At 38.1% G+C, this 23,733-nt stretch overlaps 1 protein-coding gene across 5 annotated transcripts in view; it reads left to right on the forward strand.

The window, feature by feature from the left end:
- The window catches only part of PPM1L (protein phosphatase, Mg2+/Mn2+ dependent 1L), a 173,504-nt gene that overhangs the window by 103,004 nt on the left and 46,767 nt on the right, over window positions 1-23,733 (forward strand). The gene's annotated exons all lie outside the window — the stretch shown is intronic.

Raw genomic sequence — 23,733 nt, forward strand, 5'->3', positions numbered from 1 at the left:
CCCCTTCTTCAGTAATTGATTCCTTATTGTTAGGAAGTTCTTCTTAATATAAACTGAAAACTGCCTTTCTGTAACTTTGTCACCAGTATTCGGCAACACAGAAGAACAGATCTTGACCTTCTGTGTAATATCTTTTCAGGTACTGAGAAGTGCTGTTGTATCCTCTCTCAGACATCTTTTCTCAAGGCCTCATTTTTTCAAATGTCTCATTTATGCAGCATTTCTCATAAAACTTAGTTTACATTTCCTCATCCGTCCTTGTTTTCCTCTTTTTACACCAATTGCTCAGAAACTTTTGAAGTCTGATGTCCAGAATTGGACACAGTACTTGAAGTGTAGTATTCAATGAGTGGTAGAGATTTTAAAATGGCATTCAATGTTGTTCTTCAGTTTAAATGTAGTCCAAAAAGAACAGGTGGAATCCAAAACTGTGAAAATCCACGTATCTCTAGAAATTAATTTGTAACATATTGTTTTTCTCTCTATTCTCTGGAACCATATAGCTTAGATCATGCTATTTGGGGTAAGCAACACTGTACAAAGTGCAGGAAAAAAAAATAGTAGTAAGCAAAGCAGGATATGAAGAAGAAATCTAAATGTAGTGTACATTAATGCCAACTACTATACCCCCATATCTTTCTGTCATTGCAAACCATTTTTACTTCCACCATATCCATACACAGCTTCTTTAGACATTGTTTAAAGTTCTTGCTTCTCTCTTTTTGAGGACCTCATCAATTCCAGCAAACTTTCTCCGACTTTCCCTTCCTTTCAAGACATTCTCTCTTTCTTATCTTTGTTTTCTGAGTCAGTCCTTGTTCATTCTTTCAGGATGACCAAATTGTTTCAGTGTACAGTGGTACCTCGGGATACGAACGCCTCTACTAACGAACTTTTCGGGTTACAACCAGCTCCGGCCGCAAAAATTTACCTCGATGTGCGAACTCCGCTTCGGGGTACGGCCATTTTTCCGCCCCTGACACGTGGTCTGTGGCCATTTTCCTGCCGCGCGGTGCGGCGCCCGGCTGTTTTCCTGCCGCGCCACACCGCGCCCAGCCGTTCTCCCGCCGCGCTGTGCCCAGCTGTTCTCCCGCCGCGCCTGGCCATTCTCCCCCCCCCGACACGTGGTCCGCGGACACCAGAACGGATTAACGGTAATTACATTGAACCTTATGGGAAAATTTGCTTCAGGGTGCGACCAAATTCGGAGGGCGGAACGGATTAACCGGATTTACATTGAACCCTATGGGGAAATTTGCGTCGGGTTACGACCAACTCAGGATACGCCCAGAGTCACGGAACGGATTAAGTTCGTATCCCGAGGTACCACTGTACTTCTTTCATACTGATCACTCCCTTTTATAATTCACATTCATTCATCACACATTCATTCTTGACCCCATAATTTCTTGTTTTACTACAGGCACTTCTTAAATAATCTACTGCCTGGAATAGGAAAATCAGATTATCAATGTGAGTCTTAGCTAAATTATATATAATTGGTATATTGCAGAAATCATTTTTAAAATTCTTATTGCAGTAGTTTCTTAATCTGCAATATTTATTTTCTAAAATCAATTGCAATATAAACTATAGTGGAAAATAAAACATAAATTTCATCTCTTATGTTGTTCATTTTACAATCTATGTTAAGAGGAAAACAGTAATTTTTTCTGTTCATTAATCATTTCCATTTGATCATCTTTTCAAAGTGTTTGCAGTCCAAAAACTAGCAAAAGCTTTTCTTTTCTTTTTCAACGTGTATCTTTTCTTCCCTGAATTTTAAGTCATATTAATTGTTAATTTTATAGTACAATCCTATACATGCCCTAATACAGTAAGTACGTACGTACATACATACATACATACATATTTTGAATTTACTGCAACTTACTGCTAAATAAATGCGTATAAACTTGTAGCTTTAGCTTGGCAATACTATATGAATTGAACTGGGAGTAAGTTCAGTTCAACTCAGTTGGATTTATTTTTGAACAAATAATGTAGGTTTAGTTAACTCCATTGTTTGCGCTACTTTTCCTTACCACTGGAAAAAACAGTAGGAGTCAATGCATAGGTAATTATTGAGTTTTCATCAGTATTTACGTGGGAAAGATTCGGCAGAAAAAACCAACAGTTGATGATGAAGAAGAAACATGGCTCTTAGAAGAATGTTTTTGGGTGTTAATAAATGAGAATTGTAAACATATAAAAAGTCTGTTAGTGTAAGTAACAGACTTTTTATATGTTTACAATTCTCATTTACTAACACCCAAAAACATTCTTCTAAGAGCCATGTTTCTTCTTCATCATCAACTGTTGGTTTTTTCTGTAAATGCAGTAACTAGAAGCGAATTGATCATTTTTGAGATACTTAGACATAGTTTATTTGAAAAGGTCTATCACATAATGGTCCCTGCTGGACCAGTACAGATACTCTAAGTCATCTTTTCCCAACCTGGAACATTTCTGATGTTTTGAGGCTACTGCTCCCAGAATTCCTGGTTTAGCTCAGAATTTTGTGAGTTGTAGTCCCAACACACTTGATGCCCTAGGTTGGATGAGCTAACCTACATATTGCTATATCACTATATCTCTTAGAGACAATGGGTGCAATGTGTACTAGTTCAGTAGATTGGGGTCCTAAAATCCCCAAGACTGATTGAGCTGGGGTGTTTTCTGAAGTAGTCGTCAGAGATAAGGAACACAAGTCTCAGACAGACATGCCTACGTCTTCTCTTGAAAGAAAGCACTATTCTTTCTCTACTCATTATAGTAACTGGCTCTGCTGCCAGCCTGAAAGGGAACTGAGTTGAGAAAAGGAGTTGTAGTTCAGTTACACCTGGCTTAAAAAATACAACAGAAAGAAGCTGAAGCAGTAAATAGATGAAAATAAAAAGTGATGGGGTAATATAAGACTCCAAATCTCAGCAGAAAGCAAGTTAGAAAGTGGGAGAAATGTCAGTCCTATCTGTAAGGATAAAGTTATGTTAGTAGAACAGTATTTATACCGCTTTAAAAAATCTCCACTCTGTTCTCAGGAAGCACTGTTGGTGTGGATGTTTCAACAAGTTTTTATCAACAGAACTGGAGAAAATAGGGCAGGCTGCAACAGTTGTGGTATAGCATGCTCTTTCTTGGTCTCCCCCATATAGATTTCAGTGTGGTATTTAAATTCTTTTTTAGGGTTTGTTTAATGGAAATCCTCTTCATTTACTGTAATTGCAGTTCAGTACCAGAAAAATTCATATCAATAGTTGGATTGATTTACTGATGGAAAATTCCGATTTCCAGTTGTATACTGGGGATACAAAAGCAGGCTATATTGAGTTCTCTACATTGCTCTGCTTTAATATTGGCTGCAGAAAAAGGGACAGGAACGTGAGACATTTCCTTCTTGTTTAAGCTGAAATTAAATGTTCTGACCTATGCTGGCATTATTTTCTGTGGATTTTTGGAACTGCAGAAGTAGTAGTTCTTTAGCCTGGAAAATAAATGAGAAGGAATTGAAGACTATGAAAAGCTTTGCTTACATTTTGCTCAGAAGCTGCGTCCCATTGTTTTTGGGTGAAGAGAATGAAACAAGACTGAAAGGGCCTCACCAGCCTTGATAGCATAGGTCAATAACTATGTTTCCTAAAAAAACCTGAAATGAAGAATGAGCAAAACCTATAATGCTATTTATGCAGAACACACTGAATCAGAAATGTCATTACCCATACAAATTTAATCCACATGCACGCCACTAAAAGGAAATGCCTCTGGGCCTTTGGTGAAACTTGATTGAGACAGAGCACAGTCTAATCTATTTCCCCCTTAGCGTTTCGTAGAAGCATGTGTGACAACTACCAGATATTAAGTTGAATGCTATCCTGCTAACCAGCCGCACATATGCTGACTCCTTGGCTTGGTGGGGGGTTTCACCTTCAATTTTTCTTCACCTAGTTTTAAAAATATTGGGAGGGTTTATTTTTAATTGTAAACTTTCAGTTGAGGAGGTGATGTGGAGAGAGATTCTGATGAGCTTCCAAAGTAGGTGTTTTCAGTCTTGCAGTCAGGTTGATCGTGGTATTCTTTTGACTTAGCCTAGACCAGTGTTTCTCAACCTTGGCAGCTTTCAGATGTGTGGACTTCAACTCCCAGAATTCCCCAGCCAGCAAGGCTGGCTGGGGAATTCTGGGAGTTGAAGTCCACACATCTGAAAGCTGCCAAGGTTGAGAGACATTGCCCTAGACAGAACTTCTCTTACTGGAAAGCAGACTATACTTCTTGATTTTGACCCTTTTTTTCTCAAAATGTAAGTCAGAAATGAGTGTCATGAAACAGGTGGTACTATATACAAATCGAAAGCATATAGAGAATCAAAAGCCTTTATGATAGCGCGGTTCAGACTGCCATATCTTATGAAATAGGAGAGAAACTTTTTCTCTGCATAGCATATACAATCCCTTCTTTTCTCCCTTTGGAGTATACAGGACACAGTGGATACATTCAATTATCCACTGTCTCCTCTTTTGTCTATGACTATCATGTTCAGAATAAACGAGGCCTTAAGCCACAGCTGAGTTAAGATCCTGATGTATTTTTAAGTTTTGTACTTATTTTCCTTTATGTCTGTCTGTCTGTCTTTATAGCATATCAAATTTATAATATGTAAGGCTTTCCTCCCGTTCTATCTGGAGTACCCAAAAGATTTTATAACCTCAGGGGGGTAACAGTGTTAATAAGATCAAATACACTCCATTTTAAAGTTATCACTGAAATTATGTTACATTTACAATGGTACCTTGGGTCACGAACGCTTCTGTTCACGACCAATTCGGGTCACGAACAGCCCCGTTCGCAAAATTTTGCTTCCGTTCGCGAATGCCGGATCAGGTGACGAACAGGATCCACGGCCATTTTCCCTGCCATGACACATGGCCGTGGCTTCCTGTAGGGAGGGGGACTCTCCCTCCAAGCAATAACTGCCTCCCCACCCGCCTTCCTGTCCTCCATGCCAGAAGTCGCGTCGAGCAAGGTTAGCGTTCTCTCTCTTCGTACTGTATTTTGTTTCATATTTTTGGGGTTTTAAAAAAAAATACATATGGTTCAGAACGGATTAACCGTAATTACATTGAACCTTATGGGAAAATTTGATTTGGGATGCGACCAAAATCAGGTCGCAACCAAATTCATAGGGGTCAGAACGGATTAACCGTATTTATATTGAACCTTATGGGAAAATTTGATTCGGGTCGCGACCAATTCGGGTCGCGACCAATTCGGGTCGCGACCAGAGTCGCGGAACGAATTAAGTTCGTGAACCAAGGTACCACTGTATTTGGAGTTGGAAGGAATCATTTAGGTTGAATCCAGTCTCTTGCCCAGTACAGGATCCAAATTAAAACAGGGATTTGTGGTACTGTGACCACAATTAAAATAATGAATTAATATATGTGACACCCCCCCACCCCCCAAATAGAAGCATCAGACTGCACTCAGATAGAACGACCACACTACCTGGACAAGGCAGCTGTTGTCTTGTCCTGGCACAGCAGAGCAGAGTCTGGGAACTATCCATCAGTGCAATCCACTCTTGTATGCCTAAAGTTGAAATTACTTCAGAACGTGCTCCAGGATCAGAGCTCTCCTCTGATTAGCAGTTCTTGCCTCAGCCCCGACCCACTTCTGAACACCACTGAAGGTGACCTGGCCAGGATCAAAGTGCTCTTGCCTAGTCATATCTTCCCCTTCTACCAAGGGCAGCTCTTCCTGGGCTGTCATGTGGGTCCTGGCTGTGTCCTGGCATTCAGTGCCAGAATCCAGAGGGACACCCCCAGGAAAAAGCCCAGGAAAAGCCATCCTTGGAAGAGAAAGAAGATGAGGCCAAGTGCCTTCATCCTAGCCAAGTCAGGAGCAAGTTGAGCTTATGGAGCAAAACCAGAGAAAAAGGGCCTCAGCACCTGGATTCTATGCATGATTTGTCCCAGGACTTGTAGCTTGGCAAATGTCACCCACATCCATGCATAGTGAGAGTGAGGTGTTGATCTTCTCAAATGTGAGGAGCCCTGAATTAAAGCATCCTTGACAGATCATTTTCCAGCCTCTTGCTTGAAGACATTAAGTAAAAGAATCCCAACATCTTTCTGGATAATTAATCCTACTGACAAGCTGCTCCTACTCTTAGGAACATTTTCTTAACATTGAGTTGGTGTCTGGTTTCTTATGATTTCAATCCATTATTCCATGTCCTGCTCTTTGGGAAGATAGAGAACAGAATTCAACTGTGTTCTGGTGACATCCTTTCAGGCCCTTGAAGAAAGCTATCCCTTCTCAAGATTGAGCATTCCCAGTTCTTTCCATTTTTCATCATCAGACATAGTTTCTAGTTCCCTAGCCATCCTTACTGGATCTGTCCCAATTTGTCTGAGTCCTTCTTAAAGTGTGGTGCTGAAATTGGCAGAGTCTGATCAGAACAGAACAAAGTGGAACTATTGCTGAATTACTAGTCACTTACCTCTGGAATGGCTGTGGCAGTTTCTAATACAACAATAAAGCAACAGTAGCATTTTTGCTTGTTTATTGAAATGTATAACCCCAATTTTAATGGACTCAGGTGACTAACAACTGTTCAATAAAATAATACAATAAATAAAATGATACAAGCAAAAAACAAAGTTCCTCAGAGATAGCCTGGTGGAAAAATGAGGTAAGTAGGGCTCAGACATAAAGGGATTAATTTTTTAAAATAAATACTTTGAATATGACTCAGAAAGCAGCAGGAAGCCAGCCTAGTTGAGCCAGGACAGTTATCACATGTTCCTGATGAAAAACACCCAAGAGAATCCTGGCCATATCAGTCTGGACATTCTGAACCTTTCAGATTTCCTTCAAAAACAGTTCTACGAAAAGTGCATTAGAGTAATTTATTTGAGAGGTAACCATTGCATAAATAACGGAAGCCAGGTCAAATGTATTGAGGAAAGGGACAGCATTGGCAAAATGAAATGTAAATGAAAGAAGGCAACTCTGACCAATATGCTTACCTGAAAAATAAGAAAGAGCACAGGGTTGAGAACCAAACAGCAGACCTATTCCTTCAGAGAAAAGGCCTCTGACCCTGCCCAGAACAAATAAAATTCCATTCAGTTCAACAGAGTTATGACTGACCCCCCCAAATCCTCCATCTTACTTCTGTGTTTTGGAAACCACACTTTTGTGGATGCAACCTAAATTTTCATTTGCTTGTTTGGCAGCCACATCATACTGTTGATTCATATTTGGTTTGCAACCAACTAGTATTTCACAAATATTACTAAGCATCTTGCCCCATACTTTCAATTTATGTTTCCTTAGGGGAGAATTTTGCTCTCTTACATTTTACTCTGTTATTGTCCATTCATTTCTCTACCCTGTCAAGACAATTTTGAATTTTAGATATAAAATGTTCTAAGGATATTAGCTAGCCCATCTAATTTTTTGCACATTTGATAAGCATTCCGTCCAGCTCTTCATCCAAGTCATTAATAAAAATGTTGAAGACATTTTAAAGACTTTGATGTATAATTGAGATACTTTAGTGTAACAAACCACTCAAACAGGAGTAAATTAACATTGAGCTAAGTCGGCTGAATGAGCGGAATGAAAAGTCCACATTCTATTTTACTTTCCTAAGCAACTTAATTTTTGTTCAACTTTTGTTTAACTCAGTAGGCATCTATGTTGAAATTTACCAATTTCCATATATTAGGTAACGCCTAACAAGCCTTAATTGCTGTCAGCACCTGCTGTTTGAGGAACTCTGCTGCATATGTATAGTATTAATAAAATACCAGATACTACAAAACATTTTTGAAAAGGTTACAAAGTACAGAAATCTTATAACAGAAGTGGATTCTTTCCACTTATACCATCCTTCAGTCTCTCCCTCTTTCTGTTTTATGAGCTGAACAGAAATTAAAGTAAAGATGCCTTTTGCATTTTCACGCAGGGGCGTCCACAAAAGAGAGCTCAGGTGCCCAAATAGAAATGCTCAGCCATTATGAAATTTGTTGTTGACATGAGAATGTAGTAATCACCTTGTTGGTTGAAACCCACAATTCATCTCTGACCAATCTGTCTCAGGCATGGTCCAGCCAAATGACCCAGCAAAGCTCGCAAGCTGGAAGAGATAATAACCGTCCTTGCTAATGTTTGCCTCAGCATCTGATCATTACAAACATGGACGTTTCAATCACCATTTTGATAGATAATAGGCACTAATAGGCCTATCTTTTATGAATGTATCTAATCCATTTTGAAGTGCCTTTATTGGCAACCATCAAAACATCCTGAAGTACTGAGATATAAAAAGAAGTGCATCATTAACTTTGCATGTGTTTCTGTGTATAGTTGTGGGTGTGTTTCAGTTAGATGGGTTTGCAAAGAACCCTTTAGTGATTCGAATAAAATTTCAGCACATCCACTAGGGATTGTATTCTCATAGCCTGACCAGCAGTATGGCTGTGCCTCATTCAGTGACAGTGATATTCTGCTCTCTTTCAGTTAATCTTGAACTGGAAAATATGCAGCCCACTTGCATTATTAAGATTAAAACAACAGCTACGTAATTGTAGCATTTCAGCATAATTTTAAGAACAGTGCCTCGTTTTCGTTGGGAACTGGTTCAAGAAACACTGTATTCCATTACACACTTGGTACTTCTACCTTAGTGCCATTACATTATTAATGTGTGTCTGCAGTGCAAATAGCATTCACTGATATATTCAGCTCTCTCAATGTCTGTGGACTATGAAGCTTTCATTAAAATTATGGAAGTCATATCTCAGTTCAGTTTCTGCCATTTTCTTGATGGGGTCTGTTAGATAGCATGTTCGCTTGCTTGCTTGCTTGTTTATTTTATATTTCAAATTTGTCACCACCCATCTCACTGCAGAGCGACTGATTCAAATGGTTATACAGATAGTCCCTGGGTTAAGAATGCCCAGTTTAAAGACAACCCATAGTTAAGAACAGAGCGTATTGTAGCAAAATTCACGTTAAATACACAATGGTTTGAGTTAATTACACAATACTACTCACACAGTTTTATGCAGTAATACGGTTCCAGCTTACATACAAATTCGACTTAAGGACAGACCTTGGGAGCGGAAATTGTTCTTAAGCTAGGGACTACCTGTAAGTTGTACAAACACTTAAAGCAACTTTGCATATAATTCTGCTTTTTCAAAGATTTTTTTAAAAAGTACACTTTCATGTTCCCTTTCTTATTAGAAAAACCATATGCTTTCATCCAAACCAGCAAATAATATAATTTGCTTTTGAGGCCAGGATCAATTGTAATCTCAGACCTCTCATGAAGACTTTTAAAATCTTTTAACAGGGGCTTGACAGGCATGGTTGATTGGTTTTTACATTCTCTTAAATGCTGAGATCTTTTTAAGGTACTATCCTTTCTATTGCAATTTCTTTTTCCTGTTTTGTTAAATTAACGGATCCTTTTAAATGGAGTAAATAAATACTATTCTGAACATTTGTTAAAGAGAAAGGCAAGGAGTAAAATATTTTTAATTTGAAAAAAAAATGTTTAAGTCAGATACATGTTTCAGGCAAAATATTTGGGGTCTTAGTGCCACTAATTTGCAGGGATCTTGGCATGCAGCTATATTATTTATCTTGCTTTTTGCCAAATGTTATGTTATTTTAATATTAACTACTTCATGTGGCATTAATGTCTCACAATGCTACACAGTACTGCAGTCTTCTGATGAAAAATGCCATTGTAGTTCAAAACGTGACTTCTTTGTTAGATTGTGTATGGCAAATCTGGTTAACCTTCCTGGAGCAAATGTACAGATTATAAGCATGTACACTCTCTTTTTATTTTGATGATCTAAACTGGTTTCCATGTTACTTGTGCTCATTAAAAAACAGACCAGCTAACATTTATAGATCCAGTCTTTTTGTTTGAATCAACACGTTCTTTTTTAAAAAGGAATGACAATACATTTTGAATATATGGTAAGCATATCCTTTTCCCCTTTTAAAAAAGCCTTACTTCAATTTTGTAGTGCTCTTATCTTGGAACAATAATAACCATAAATCCATAAATGGACCTTGTCAAGGAAGATCAAGCCCTCTTGTGCTCCAAGCATTAAGCTGAAGTGCAGTCCTGCACCAGATGGCATTTTCTTTCCGTTTCATGGACACCAGCTCTCACCGTCCAGCTCATTATTTTGTACAACTGAAGCAGCTGTGGATTACTGTAATTATGGATTTAATATATCCTTGACACTTCAGTTTGAATACTAATTCAGAGTTCACATCTCTAAAAAACCCAATTAATTTTCTCAGGAGGGTATGATACTTTATTTGAATAAAAACTTTAGGAATGCCGTATTTTGGTTGCTCTAGAAGTGGTTGTTTTGCAGATAGGTTCATGTTTAGCATTCGGTTTTATGAAATGTCAAGAAATAATTGCCAGTTACTGATTCCTGTGCTTGAGCTTTTTAATACTCTGAAGCCTACTAGGGAAGAACCTTGATCAGCAAGTACTAGATAGCATTCTTGTAGCAAAGCTGTGGCTTGATGTTCCTTAAGCTGCATGGTGGAGTTCTATGGGTGGTCTTTTACTGATACATGGAGATTCTACCTCCCAGAATTCCCAGCCAAGTAGAACATGGAATTCTAGTAGTCCTGACATGATCTGGAGAATTATATATCTGGGGAAAGCTATTGCAGAAGAATGTATGCTTATGAAAAATCTACTTTATTTCTGCAGAGGTCACATTGTATAAAAAACTCCAAAATATTTTATGTACTATATAACAGGAGCATTCTTACTAGGAGTGGTCTTTCTGCAAAACTATTTTTTAAAAAGGCCCCCTGAAAATAAAGATTCCTCCTTTTAATGCTTTCCCTTGTGAATCTTCCAACAGCTATGTACTTTTAAATATTGTAGGGATTAGTATTAAATTTGCCTGCTCTTAATATGAAACACAAAACACAACATAAACATAACATTAAATAATAAGCAAAATAAAATATAAATAAAGAAATATAAAGTAAAATAAATTTAAAAAAACAGGCCCCACCCACATTTAGGGTGCAGCCCTTGATATGCCACAGAAAGTCTTATTTGGACCTTGAATTGATGGAAGTGTGGACTCCTGCTTTACATGGAAGTCTTTTCCTGTATCTCCCATTCTTACATAGGTTTTATATTATACCATAGAGTGGTCATTTAAGCATTCCCAAAGAAGATGACAAATTGACTGAGTTTTGTATAAAATGTCCATACAGCTTATGCAAATTTAGAAAGCATCTTAACTAAAATAGATATTTGGTCTGCTACTAACCTCATGGTTTGTTCCTGATCAACTCGCAGGCCCCATAGTCTCCTTTCTGATTTATCTTTAAACCAAACTTGAAGTCAACAGGTCTTCAAATGGAGAATCTTTTCAGAGAGGGGTCTTCTATCAATTTTTCCCTTCAAGGACTGCCCACTGCGAAGTATGACTCATGGCCACCCAATTATCCCAGCTCTTATAGGTGTAACACAGATTTAATTTTATTCACCAGTACAGACCTGGAGATTATGAGAGTCGAAATCCAACACGTCTGCAGCATAGCAAATTGAAAAAGCTGCCTTTTACTTTGAATCTTTCCTAATATAGCTAACCTAAGTGTAACCTTGCTTTCTTATGTTTGGATTGTCATTTTATTCTAATTGTGAAATGTGATGAAATATTATTGTGGCACTATTCTTTTGCTCACTAAAACTGGTTCATTAGCACTCATTTGTTACCATACAAAGGTTGCTAAATTACAACTCCCAGCATCTCTCATTATAGCCTGTGCTGGCTGAGGCCTTTCAAACACTGCATGTTCCTCCCCTCTACAGTACAAGATTGCCAGGCAATATTTTAAGCCACAGGAATGGACTTTTAGCCCTGTTTGGGAAGTTTATCATTAAGCAAAAATTGCAATTTTCAGGCATTTAAATGGGAGCATAATCCCCCTTAATAGTTATGAGTAACTTATGATTCCCTCACTATGCTGGATTTAACTTATTTATAATAGGCTACTAAGGTGGTTTAGATAAACCTCTGACTTTAGAGGAGAGCAAAATCAGCACGCTAGGACTGCAAAAGGGGAAGTGGGTTGTCAGACTTGTAGATTCTCATTAAGACACAGCAATATATATAGCCATGGTTTAGAAGGAAATATGCTAAGATTCAAACATATCTGTATAAATACAGAAAGCATTTCAAGTTACAACCATGGAGATGAACAGGAAATAAGCAGAAGAACTCTACCGTATAAATTATACTAGGTCACATTGTTAGCCCCTCTAGTCTAATATTACTTCTCCTGACTGCTAGGAAGATGTGATACTGTCTTATACTGAGTCAACCCATTGGTCTATCCAGCCCAGTATTGTTGAAACTGACCTGCAGTGGCTCTCCAGGATTTCAAGAAAAAAAATGTCTAGCTCTGCCTGGAGATGCTAATGACTGGTCCTAGGCTGATAACGATGATGATGATGATGATGATGATCCATGCAATGCCAGTCTCTGTAGCTATCTGGCCATTGAACTGAGTAATGGCGAGAATGACCCTTCTGCATACAAGTAAGAGGTACTCTATTACTGAGCTAGATCTCCCTCTGCATCTTCCTGAAAAAGATGAAATAGAATGCCAGGAATTGTATGGCTCAGGAAAATGATTACAACCCCAGAAAAACCTGGGATATTTTTAGCAGTGGGATTAGCAATGTGTACTGTAATTAATTTGCTTGGTACCAGCATGCATTGCATGACAAGTTGCTAAACCCCATAACAGTAAACGTCATAAATTTGTAGTAATGACTGTATGATAGAAAACTAAATTGGCCAATTTTTGAAGCAGAAGTCTTCCTTTGAAATAATGGCCCACCTTCTGCTTAATTAGTTTCTTCAGTTGCATTATATAAGACCTACTTATCTTGTATTAAACATTTTATGCTAAGCTTTAAAAAATGTACAAAAAATTCAGGGCTTTTGTAGATCTGTTTATTTCTGGGTAACTTCAGTCTGTTTGTGTGATTAAGAACAGTGGGCTGTTTAGAAGTATGATCTTGAGATCATTTATATCTGCAGGAAATCAGAATATTTTAGATTCCCCCCCCCCCAAAGTGATATTTTTCTCATCCTGAACCATGCATAGAATATTTTTGTAGATGAGATTAAAAATATACTTACTTCCTAATTGGTTGAGACAGTTCTCAGAATTATATCCCAATCAAATCTATCTCAAAAAATTTGAGGAGAATAAAATGAAATTAAATAGATAACATGTACATCAGCTGGGGCTCCTTGGGGCCAAAGACAGGATATAAATGGAATAAATAAGTAAGTCTCTATTTCAGGATTTTTCAAACTGTGTTTTATGGAAACCTAGACTCTCACCAGAACTTAATAAGTTTCCATGAGATACTAAGCCCCTGCCCCACAAAAGTTCACTTAGATGAGGACAGGGGCATCCATAGCAATTTTTCTAAGGTGTAACAGAAAGCGTGAGAATATTTGTGCTCATGACAACTCATTGCTTTGCTTCTTGATCAGAGGTTCTGGAATGTTTTTTTTTTCAAACTAACAGATTCTGCAGCTTGAAAAAGTTTGAAACCCTCTGCTCTTTAAGGACAGAGGTTCTTCTCCACTTTTTATATGAGGTCAGCTTGGGAATGCTCAATGGCCAGGCAAAAAACTGGAACAATGAGATGGTAAATACAAGCAAGCTTTCTCCATAAACAAGCTTTACAGTATTTCTTCTGCTGGCTGGAGAATTCTGGGGGTTGAAGTCCACACATCTTAAAGTTGCTGAGGTTGAGAAACACTGCTCTAGATATTTAAAAAATCTTCTGAAAGATCTCCATGTTCTTACATGAGATCATCAATCATTTTAAATGTTGTTTGAGCATTTGAGTTGTTGGTGCCCAGTGGCCAAAAAAGTGTGCATGAACAGAATGACTGAGAGATGATAGCTTTTCCTTCCCCTCCATATATACTAATTGAATGTCTGAAAATCACACTTCTAAAACGCCTTTTCTGTGTGATTGGAACCTTTTGGTGAACTGGATTTCTGTACACATGAACTAAACCACCTGTGTGTGCATTGATATTTTTAGGACTTTCTGAAGCCTCAACTGCCAGCTCTTCCTATGTTATGAGTCATGCACCTACACACATATGCATGTACGCACACATTACACCAGAGTTAATATTTGAAATCAGATATTATCCTTCCAAAAAGGACATATTTAGATTGTCCACAGAATTGCCAGCTCCGACATCGCCAAATGTCCACATCTAAGAGTGCCATAAAAATAACTTAGTTTTTGATCATTAATATTCTCTACCAATCCCCCTAATGATCTTGGATAATTTTCCAGGTTGAGCTTTCCATTTCCATTTCCCACCTGTAAATTGAAAGTAATAGTGACCTACCAAGAAGACCTTAAAGCACTTTGTATTATTATTAATATGAAAAGATGCTGTTTAAATCCATATTACCAATGATGATTAGTCCAAAAGAGGCATTATTATTATTAGCCTAAATGTGCTATTTCCCTCTTCCTTGCAGATTGTCTATTTCTCCCCCTTCAATAGATTTATGAAGGAAGTGGGCCTTTTAGTTGTGCAATTGCTTTGCTGAACAAAGCACACTAGACTACAGGAATTATTCAATATGTTTTTTTAAGGTCCTTTAGTTTGACGATAGGCTTTTTTTTTTCATTAAATAAAAAAGCATGATGTGAGAAATAGACTGTAGCTGAAGGACACTTAATTATCGTTCAGGCTGGGGTTATTATCTTGTGCAAGTAGTATGGGATGTTCCCTTGAGGTTTTTATAATAGGTTCATTTGAAATGAATGGAAGGAAACACATAATTCTGTAACCATAAGGTTGATTTTACTTCTTTCTGCTCCAAGGAAGCAATTGACACATATTACAGTCAGTTGCAAGTCAAGTGCTAAGCTTTTGGGACTCACATCAGCACTCTCTGCTTATTTCCTCCAAAATGATCCCGGTGAATAACTCAAGAGTTCATAGCATGACTGTTTCAGCCTTTTGGATCCAGGGGGCATACTGGGAATTTTGGAGATATGTTGTAGACACTTTCATAAATAGGACTGCTTCATGGAAGGAAAGGGTTTGTCTTTTTACAAACTGGCTGCCATAGAGACACTTCCCTACTCACCAAGTGGTTGCCACCATAGGCATGTCAATCACAAAATCCTGAAATGGTGATGCTGCTTTGCACTACTCCCACTAGGCTCTGTGGATGCTCTCTATCACCCTTACTTCCCATTGTATTTTTTCTGGGGAAACAAAGTATTGGATTCTAGCCATCCATTATTTTCATTTTCTAAGGGTATCTATGAGATAAATACTTTACTTTTCAACATACAAGTTTCCTTTTCCTTAGTTAATAAAAGCTAAGAAGATTATGCGGGGACGCGGTGGCGCAGCGGCTTAATGACGCTGAAAGTTGCTGGCCAGGAATGGTCGACACTTCAGCGGTTCGAGCCCACCTCCGCGCAGCAGAGTGAGCTCCTGCTTCCTCTCCAGCTCCTGTCAACCCAGCAGATCGAAAACTTACGTGAGTAGATAAATGGGTACTCTCACTCCAGTGGGAGGAAAAATGCTGGCAGCGCCTTGCAAAAGAGTCGGGCGCAGTTGCCGGTAGCACGGAAGCCGCGCACGCCCGCAAAAGGCGCGAAGCAATGGAAACCCCGCCTCCTGCGCTTGCCAGCTGGGCTCTGCTCTAGGAAGGAGGCAATGGAAAACCACTTCCGAAACACCTTGCCTTGAAAACTGCAAGGACTCATCCAGGCAGTCACTGCAGAGTCGGTAACGACTGAGTGCGGATAAAAAGAAGAAGAAGATTAACCTTTTTATGAAATAATTTTCCTTCTCTGAAACAATGCTACTGATGGGACCCAGGAGATGTGCCTTTTCTGTTGCGGCACCTGCTGTCTTGAACAGCCTTCCCCCGGCTCCATGTAAGTTTGGCCCCAAACCTGCTGGTCTTTAGAAAGTCATTACAAATCTGCCTCTTTCCTCCAGTGTTAGGGCCTGGGTGAGGATTATCTCCATCTGGAAGAAGTTATTATTGTGAGTTCCTGATCACCTGTTAAGGTTTTGCTTTGATTCTAATGGAAGTGTTGGTGTGTGCACGTGTTATTGTAAGCAGCTCACAGTTGCATTGTTGGAGTTGGGCAGCCACATAAGTCAAATAAATAAATGTTTGATATATCACAGAATTTGGGTATGCCTCATATTAAAAGACAAAAAGGCTAAAGAGCATGAAGGAGGAAGTCCCACTGCAACTGCTTGTTGGGGCTAATAGGCACCCATGTTGTCTATCCTTGCACTAAGACTAGCAGTGACTTATTACATTCTTGCACATTGTCTCATTACAGATTGTAGACAAAAAGATTGCTGAAACAGATTGTCATTTCTTTCTTGCTTTATTTTTATATGTATTAGATAGGGATTATGTACTTAAAGCTGGGAGTAGGAATTGCTGCTAAATTTTCTAGCCAGTTAACTAAATATGGCATTTGTAATTATTTTAAAAGAGAACGTTCTCAGGATAGTGTAACATAAAATGGAAATATGTTAAAACTGAATTGAATATAACAAGAAAAAAGAACCATAAAAGAGTAGATAATGAAAACAGCACAGGCTAAAATAGAATATAAAAGACTATGTTTGATTTTAAAGTCTGAGAAAATCAAATTATCTTTGTCTGGTACATCAAAAAGACAGTAAAGTTGGCAGCTTTCAGATATGTACTCCTCAGCCTGCCACATTGCATTGTCTGCATACAAAAGTACATGTACAGTGGTACCTCGGGATACGAACTTAATCTGTTCCGTGACTCTGGACATATCCCGAATTTGGTCACAACCCGAGGCAATTTTCTCTTCAGGGCCTTACTCCCACCAAGCCTGCTCTGCATTTTCTTTGGAGCCATGCTAACACGCACACCAAAAACCTTCGCAAAACACCGCAAAACACACCACAAGCCTCACCGAACGTCTCCTTGCTACCGCGACCTTGCCCACAGGAAGCCGCGACCGCGTGGCAGCAGGGAAAATGGCCGCGGATCCTGTTCGTTAGTAGAGGCGTTCGTAACCCGAGGTACATTCATGTCTTTAAGCAGTACTCCTCTGATGTTATCGCCAGCATTCGTTATACAGTTATCCATAAATCCATTAAACACTCAAGGAAACATCACATATCCTTGTCTTATTCCATCTCAGTGTTGAACCATTCACTAAGCATGCTTTACTTCCATCATAATCACACAAAGCTTATTCACTTCATCATACCCTTTATCTAAGCAAACGAATGTACAATAAAGTTTATCACATTATACATAACATTGCATCAAATTTCCCCTATTTTGCTCATTGTCATCTCTCATACAATGTCAATTAGAATTCCTTGGACCCTTTTTTATATCTCTAATGTATTCTCATCACCTAGCAGAATCCACCCCCCGCCCCCCGATAGCATTTCTTCAGAACATTGCCACAAAACATCCTGGTTTCCTTCCATTATCATCATTCACTGGAGTATAAAATATACCTATTTCATATACCTATGAATTCCTACTTTCATACACACACACACACACACACACACACACACATTGGAGAACTGGGGGGAAAATCAATAGGACTACACAAAAAGCTTGCTAAAGATCTGACATTAACAAAAAGAACTCCTACAAGAAATGGAATGAGAGCCAGGTCAAAGGAAGAGTACAGACAGGTCATCCAGAATGTACAATTAAAGCAAAAGCTCAGAATATATTCAACTTAGTGAACAATGCTAAGAATAGTGAAAAAGGCTTCTTTAGTTACGTTTGAAATAAAAGGAAATATCAGTAGCTCTGTGGAGATGGCAACATGCTAACAGTTAACTAACAAAATGCAGAGCTTCTGAACTCCTCTTTTGGTTTAGTCTTCAGTAAAAATGTGTATGTTCCATCATTTCATCAGGAAATTGTAAGTCAGAAGAGAGAGTCAGGACTGAAGCTTCAGACTAATAGAAACACATTCAGAGAATACAGTACTTATTCACTTCAGATGAGTTTCAATTTCCACAAGCAGATGAACTGTATCCTAGACTATTTAAGGCTCGGATGTTCTGGTTGAACCCTTATGTATTATCTATGAGAAATATGAGAGAAATACTGAAGTACCAAATGACTGGAACAGTACAAATATTGTCCCTATCTTCAAAAAGGGGACAAAATGAAGATCCAGCAAGCTGTACACCAGTTTGCCATCAAAGTATTTCCATACTTGAAATTATTCTAGAGCAATCATTCTGTTTTCAGAACAGAAGTCAGTTTGGATTTGTCAAGAGCAAATCCTCCCAGACTAATCATATTTTATTTTATTTTATTGGGGAATTTCCTTAATAAATTATGGGAATCCCGTAGACATGATACAGAGTTCAGCAATTGAGGGAGCTTGGGGATTTTCCCAGCTCTCTGATGGGATGTTCAGCTTGATGCTTGCTGAGCCACTGACAACAGGAGACAAGCCCAGTGCTGGATGTGAATGCCCCCAAGAAGCTTTTTTCTGGAGGCCAAATCCATTTGGGCCGTGGTTCATTGAGCTTTTCAGGAAATGAAGCTCCAGAAATGATGCCTAGTGGAAAAAGACAAAAAACAAATCCAACCAAGCATGGATATATGATCACATTCAGACCTATACCTTAGCGATCAGGGACGCAAAGTGCTTTCACTTCTCCAATATTACATTGGTGGGCTGCTGTCCAGCTGCCTCCTTTAAGTTATAAACCTTTTAGGGAAGAGTCAGATCTCCCACCTGGCCACTGTGACTAATTTGCACAGCATTTTTCTGGCCAAGTTGCTTAGATTCACCAAAGTCTTGATTCCTCATGGGCAGAGTCTTTTATCTGTGGTTATCTGGGATTTCTTTTGGCCTATGAACTCCAAGGAAGTGGATTTTTTTCTAGACTGGCCACTGCCAAGGATGTGGATAGGGTTTTTCTAGATTGCCCACTCTACCTGTAGATTGGATTTCTGCCCATCCTGGCTTTTGTGAGGAGTGGGTGGAGCTATGACCACCTGCATTGGGGAAATTGTCAACATTTTATTATGGGAGAGGGGGCTGCCCCAGACTTGAAGAAGGCTGAAGATCCAGTCCCTGGATCTAGTCTAGTGGTCTTAAATACCTATTGCCCAGTCTCCTGATGTGGACTTGATGACCAAAATAGCCCTCCCACTCTATGATTCTGTTATGAGCTTAAGAAGAAATTACTCTTTTTTAGAAATCAGTAATGAATTTGTGAGCAATTCTTCTGCAAGGTATATTCAGTAGTATATATGGTTTGAATATTTTGAACTACTCTCTGAACTGAATTAAGCAAGATTGTAGGCTTGGTCAGCACCAAACACATATCTACAGAACCTCAGCAGTTCTGAGATATGTGTGTGCTTGTTTCCTCAGTATTTAATAAATATAGTAATTTCATTTAAGCAACCAGTCCAAGCTTCAGATTTGTCCTCAAACTATATTTAGCATGGGTTGTTGTAGAATTAAGGTTGATAGGGACAGTGAAAAAAAATCATCCTACGTTCTTTACATATTATTGTACAGAGTTTTTAAAAAGTTCGGTGGTTTCCAAATTAAGTTGAAGAGTTTGTTGTGTTATAAATAGAATTGAAAAACAGAACACCCTAAGTAATGTGTCACATGAATATTTTCAGAAGCATAACCTTTGACAGGTAATATATTTTTAGCCCTTTTTTTGGTAGGGTGAAATATTACAGTTAAGTCATTATGTCCAAAATCAGCATAGAGGAGCATGTCTGAAAAATACATCCTATACATACCCAGTTCTACAACAGTATGAATTCTGCTGGAAGTGAATCATGTCTTCCTACAGGAATGTTAAATTGTTGCCAGATGAAACTAAGACTTCTGGCTCGAACCAAAGGTCTGTTTAACCAAGGCTTCTTTGCAAACTAGCCAGTTCCATGAGATTAGGTAAAATTGTTGCCTGTTTCAGCTTTCTATACTTCCAACTGTTTCCAATCCTTATATAAATTTACTTGTTACATTTTAAAATCTCTGATAGTGGAAATGGAAACTTCACAAGGAGATATATGTTTCTTTTTAGTGAAAATGTTTTCTTAGCGAAGTGGAAGTCAGATAATTAAAATGTATCTCTTTTAGAAACTTTCGTTGTTATATATTCTCCTGGATGTGTTGCTTTTTTCTTTTTAAAAGCGGAACTAGAATTTCTGTGTGTCTATAGATTTTAATTAGTATTTATATAAAATATCTCATGATCTCCATCTTTGCTAGAAAATTCCCAGCCAACAGTTTATTGTATTCTTAATAAATCTGGAAAACATCAGATTGGAGAAAACTATAATCTATTCACAACACATCTCAATTGTGTGTATGCTTTGGGTAAAATCCCCAGAGCCTCTTCAAAAAACTGTTACCAAATTTTAATCACTAATGTAACAGAAAGGGGAAATTACTGAATATATGGCAGAATGATCCCATTTAATTATGCATTTAAATTAACCTGAGAACATTTTGCCTCTCAGCCATGTCTCTCCACTCTAAGCATAATTTGGAGGTTGAATCTTAGTATTTTGCTCCCCTTGCTCTAGAAAAAAGTATAAATTATCAGCAAATTCAGCTTACAATAGAAACTCCCTAGCCAGAACTTTTATAGAGTCACAGAATGTGAAGCCATCTCCAAGAATTGAAGGTTTTTTGTATTGTGGTCCTGTTGCTGGCAACCTAGAGGCGTAGAGAGATAGTGACAATCATTTCTTAGGCCATCTGGAATTGTTAGTGAGACCCTTGCTTAATTTAGGACAGCAGCAAATTCCAGAGGACTCTAAATATTCTGAACTTGGAAATATATGCACAGTATCCTTATGACTTTCCACAGATCTATAGCATATAAAGTTGTCTAAATTATAGATTTGCTTCAACCTTTATAGAGTTACAGACAGTGGCTATTGGATCTTTATAACGTTTTCCATTAAATTAACAGATATTCATCAGTATGATGTATGCTGCCAACTTGGAACCATATATGGGAAGGAATTAGAAACACTCTTGCTTCTTTTTTTCAAATAAAAGTTGCAATTTCAGTTTCAGTAGATTTAGAATCTGATACATACTTCTTACAAATTCCATATTGCCCTTTTACTAAGAGTATTTTCAATCATATGCAGTTTTATTTCCAACTAGTGATAAAATTACATGTTTTGTGTGATTTCTCTTCATTGCAGTGATCAAACATGAATGTTTAAATACTGTTGTTGATTTTTTTAGATGTTGGAGTTACCGCTATGGTTACTGTTAAGAATGAGTATATGTGCAGAACCATGTTCCCTTCAGGCCGTATGCTTCCCTATTTCTCATCAAATTCACAATGTTTCTCTTTTAAAATGTCTCCAGAAGCACACAAAAAGTCTTTCCTTCTTTTAATAAGTTTCTGCTGCCAATTACTAACATTCAAACTCCATGTGTCAACTACAATCAATCCATCCAGTACATTCAATTAAGAAAAGGCCTTAGCTGTCCCACATTTAATGACATCAGGAAGCTGAAATAAGGAGATGATGCTTCTTCATAGTGACACCTGCTTGATGAAATAACCTCCCTTTATATATCAGATACTTCCAGAAAGTAGTGAACATGGAGTTGTTCCAAAGGATCTTTGGCAGTTGATAGTCATATTTAATGAATGTTTGGTATGAATGTTAGTTGTGGCTGAGATAGTTATCTAGTTACATTAATTATTCTTAAGTTAATATTTTACCATGGACATTTTAACATTGGATGTTATAAAGAGGCTATTGTTAATCTGTTTACTATGGACATTTTATCTTATGATTTTACTGTAGATATTAAACGCTATTATTGTAGATATTTTAATTTTGATTCTGTAAATATATAGGGATTTGGCAGTGTATAAATTTTTAAAAGTTGTGCCAACCACTGATTTCTATCCAAAAATAGAAATGGCCCAATTAATTACACATGTACAGTTTTCTCCATTTGGGGACTTATTTTGTAACCATAAATGTAAAACTATATAGACTGTAAAAAGACTGTTAATATCACCACTTGATTAAAAAAAAAAATCTAAGATGTTCCAGTGAATTTTGCAAAGGTTCAGGTTAATGATGTAGATCAGTATTTCTCAACCTTGGGAACTTTAAGATGTATGGAGTTCAACTCCCAGAATTCCCCTGGCTGGAAAATGAATGAAAGTTAAATTAAAGGGAACAATTTTTCATCAGATCTCATATGTAACATTTCATGTATTTTTGTTCATTCTCCTTGGACATTGGGAAAGAAACCTAAATGTTATATTGAAATATTTCTCACTGGTCACCTTTTTAACTAGTCCATAATTGCGGCCAAGAGGTGCAGCAGCATGCATGTTTTGAGGTGCTATCTTACCAAGTAGGTGCATTTAGAAGCATGCCAACTCACTGACTGTATAGAATAGCTTTCATCACAAGCAGGCAAGGAACTTACCTGATGATCTCACTCAGTGGCTTTATGTAGATGTTAAACAGGAGCAGAGAAAGTGTCGACCCCTGCAGTTTATTTGAAATTAAAGCAAATCTGGAGCTTGTGGGTAGTCTTGTTTTCTTGTTGGTGGGAACTCTGGACATACTTCATTTCCCATCTTCTTTGTTGTCTCCTCCATTGCCTTTCACCTTGCCATAGAGGTTCAGCATCCTGTTCTTGGAGCCTACAGATAGTCCTCATTTAACAACCATTTGTTTAGTGACTGTTCGAAGTTACAGTGGTGCTGAACGAAGGGACTTACAACCGGTCCTCATATTTACAACAGTGCGGCACCCCCCCCCCCGACCCTGTGATCACTTGATTGCAATCCAGGTACTTGACAACCAGCTCACACTTACGATGGTTGCAATGTCCCAGGGTCACAAGATTGCCATTTGCGATCTTCCCAGCCAACTTCTGCCAAGCACAATCAGTGGGGAACCACGTGATTCACTTAACAACTGCGTGATTCATTTAATGGCCATGGCAATTCACTTAATGACCACTGCAAAAAAGTTCATAAAATCAGGTGTGACTTGCTTAACAACCATCCCACTTAACAACCAATTTTCTGGTCCCTATTGTGGTCATTAAGCAAGGATTACCTGTATAGATATTGTTTAGGACTTATTTTCTCCTTTTCCCCTGTGCTTGGTTGAGGTGTGCTAATAGCTATTTTATTTCCTTTTTATTATGCCTGAATCCTTTGTGGCTCAGGGACAGGGTGCTTATTGAACAGTATTTTTTGTATTCTCCTGTTAGTCTCCTGGAGAGAAAGTAATGGTATTTGTCCATATTCTTAGAATTTGAGGTTGGCCAAAGTGAAGATGATCCCAAATTATATTCAGTCTGTTCCTCTGGAGGAACTAGGGAGTGGAAAGGAAATATCTCATTCTGTCTAAAGCTATGAAACAAATTGGAAATTTTAAAAAAGATGGCTATATAACCAACAGAAGGAATTATGAATTTAATAGAACTAATTCCATCAGATCCAAAGACATTCATATTGAAATAATGCTGATATTTAAATTAGAAGAATACATGGATGATTTGCCCTCCCTTGAAGATACTACAGAAGCTATTTAAAAAGGCTGTCTGCTATTGTTGAA

Source organism: Python bivittatus, unplaced genomic scaffold (genome assembly GCF_059951505.1).
Source record: "Python bivittatus isolate LINGU-HERP-01145 unplaced genomic scaffold, Pbiv_v1 ctg000980_np1212, whole genome shotgun sequence".
In the NCBI taxonomy this organism is placed as follows: Eukaryota; Metazoa; Chordata; class Lepidosauria; order Squamata; family Pythonidae; genus Python; species Python bivittatus.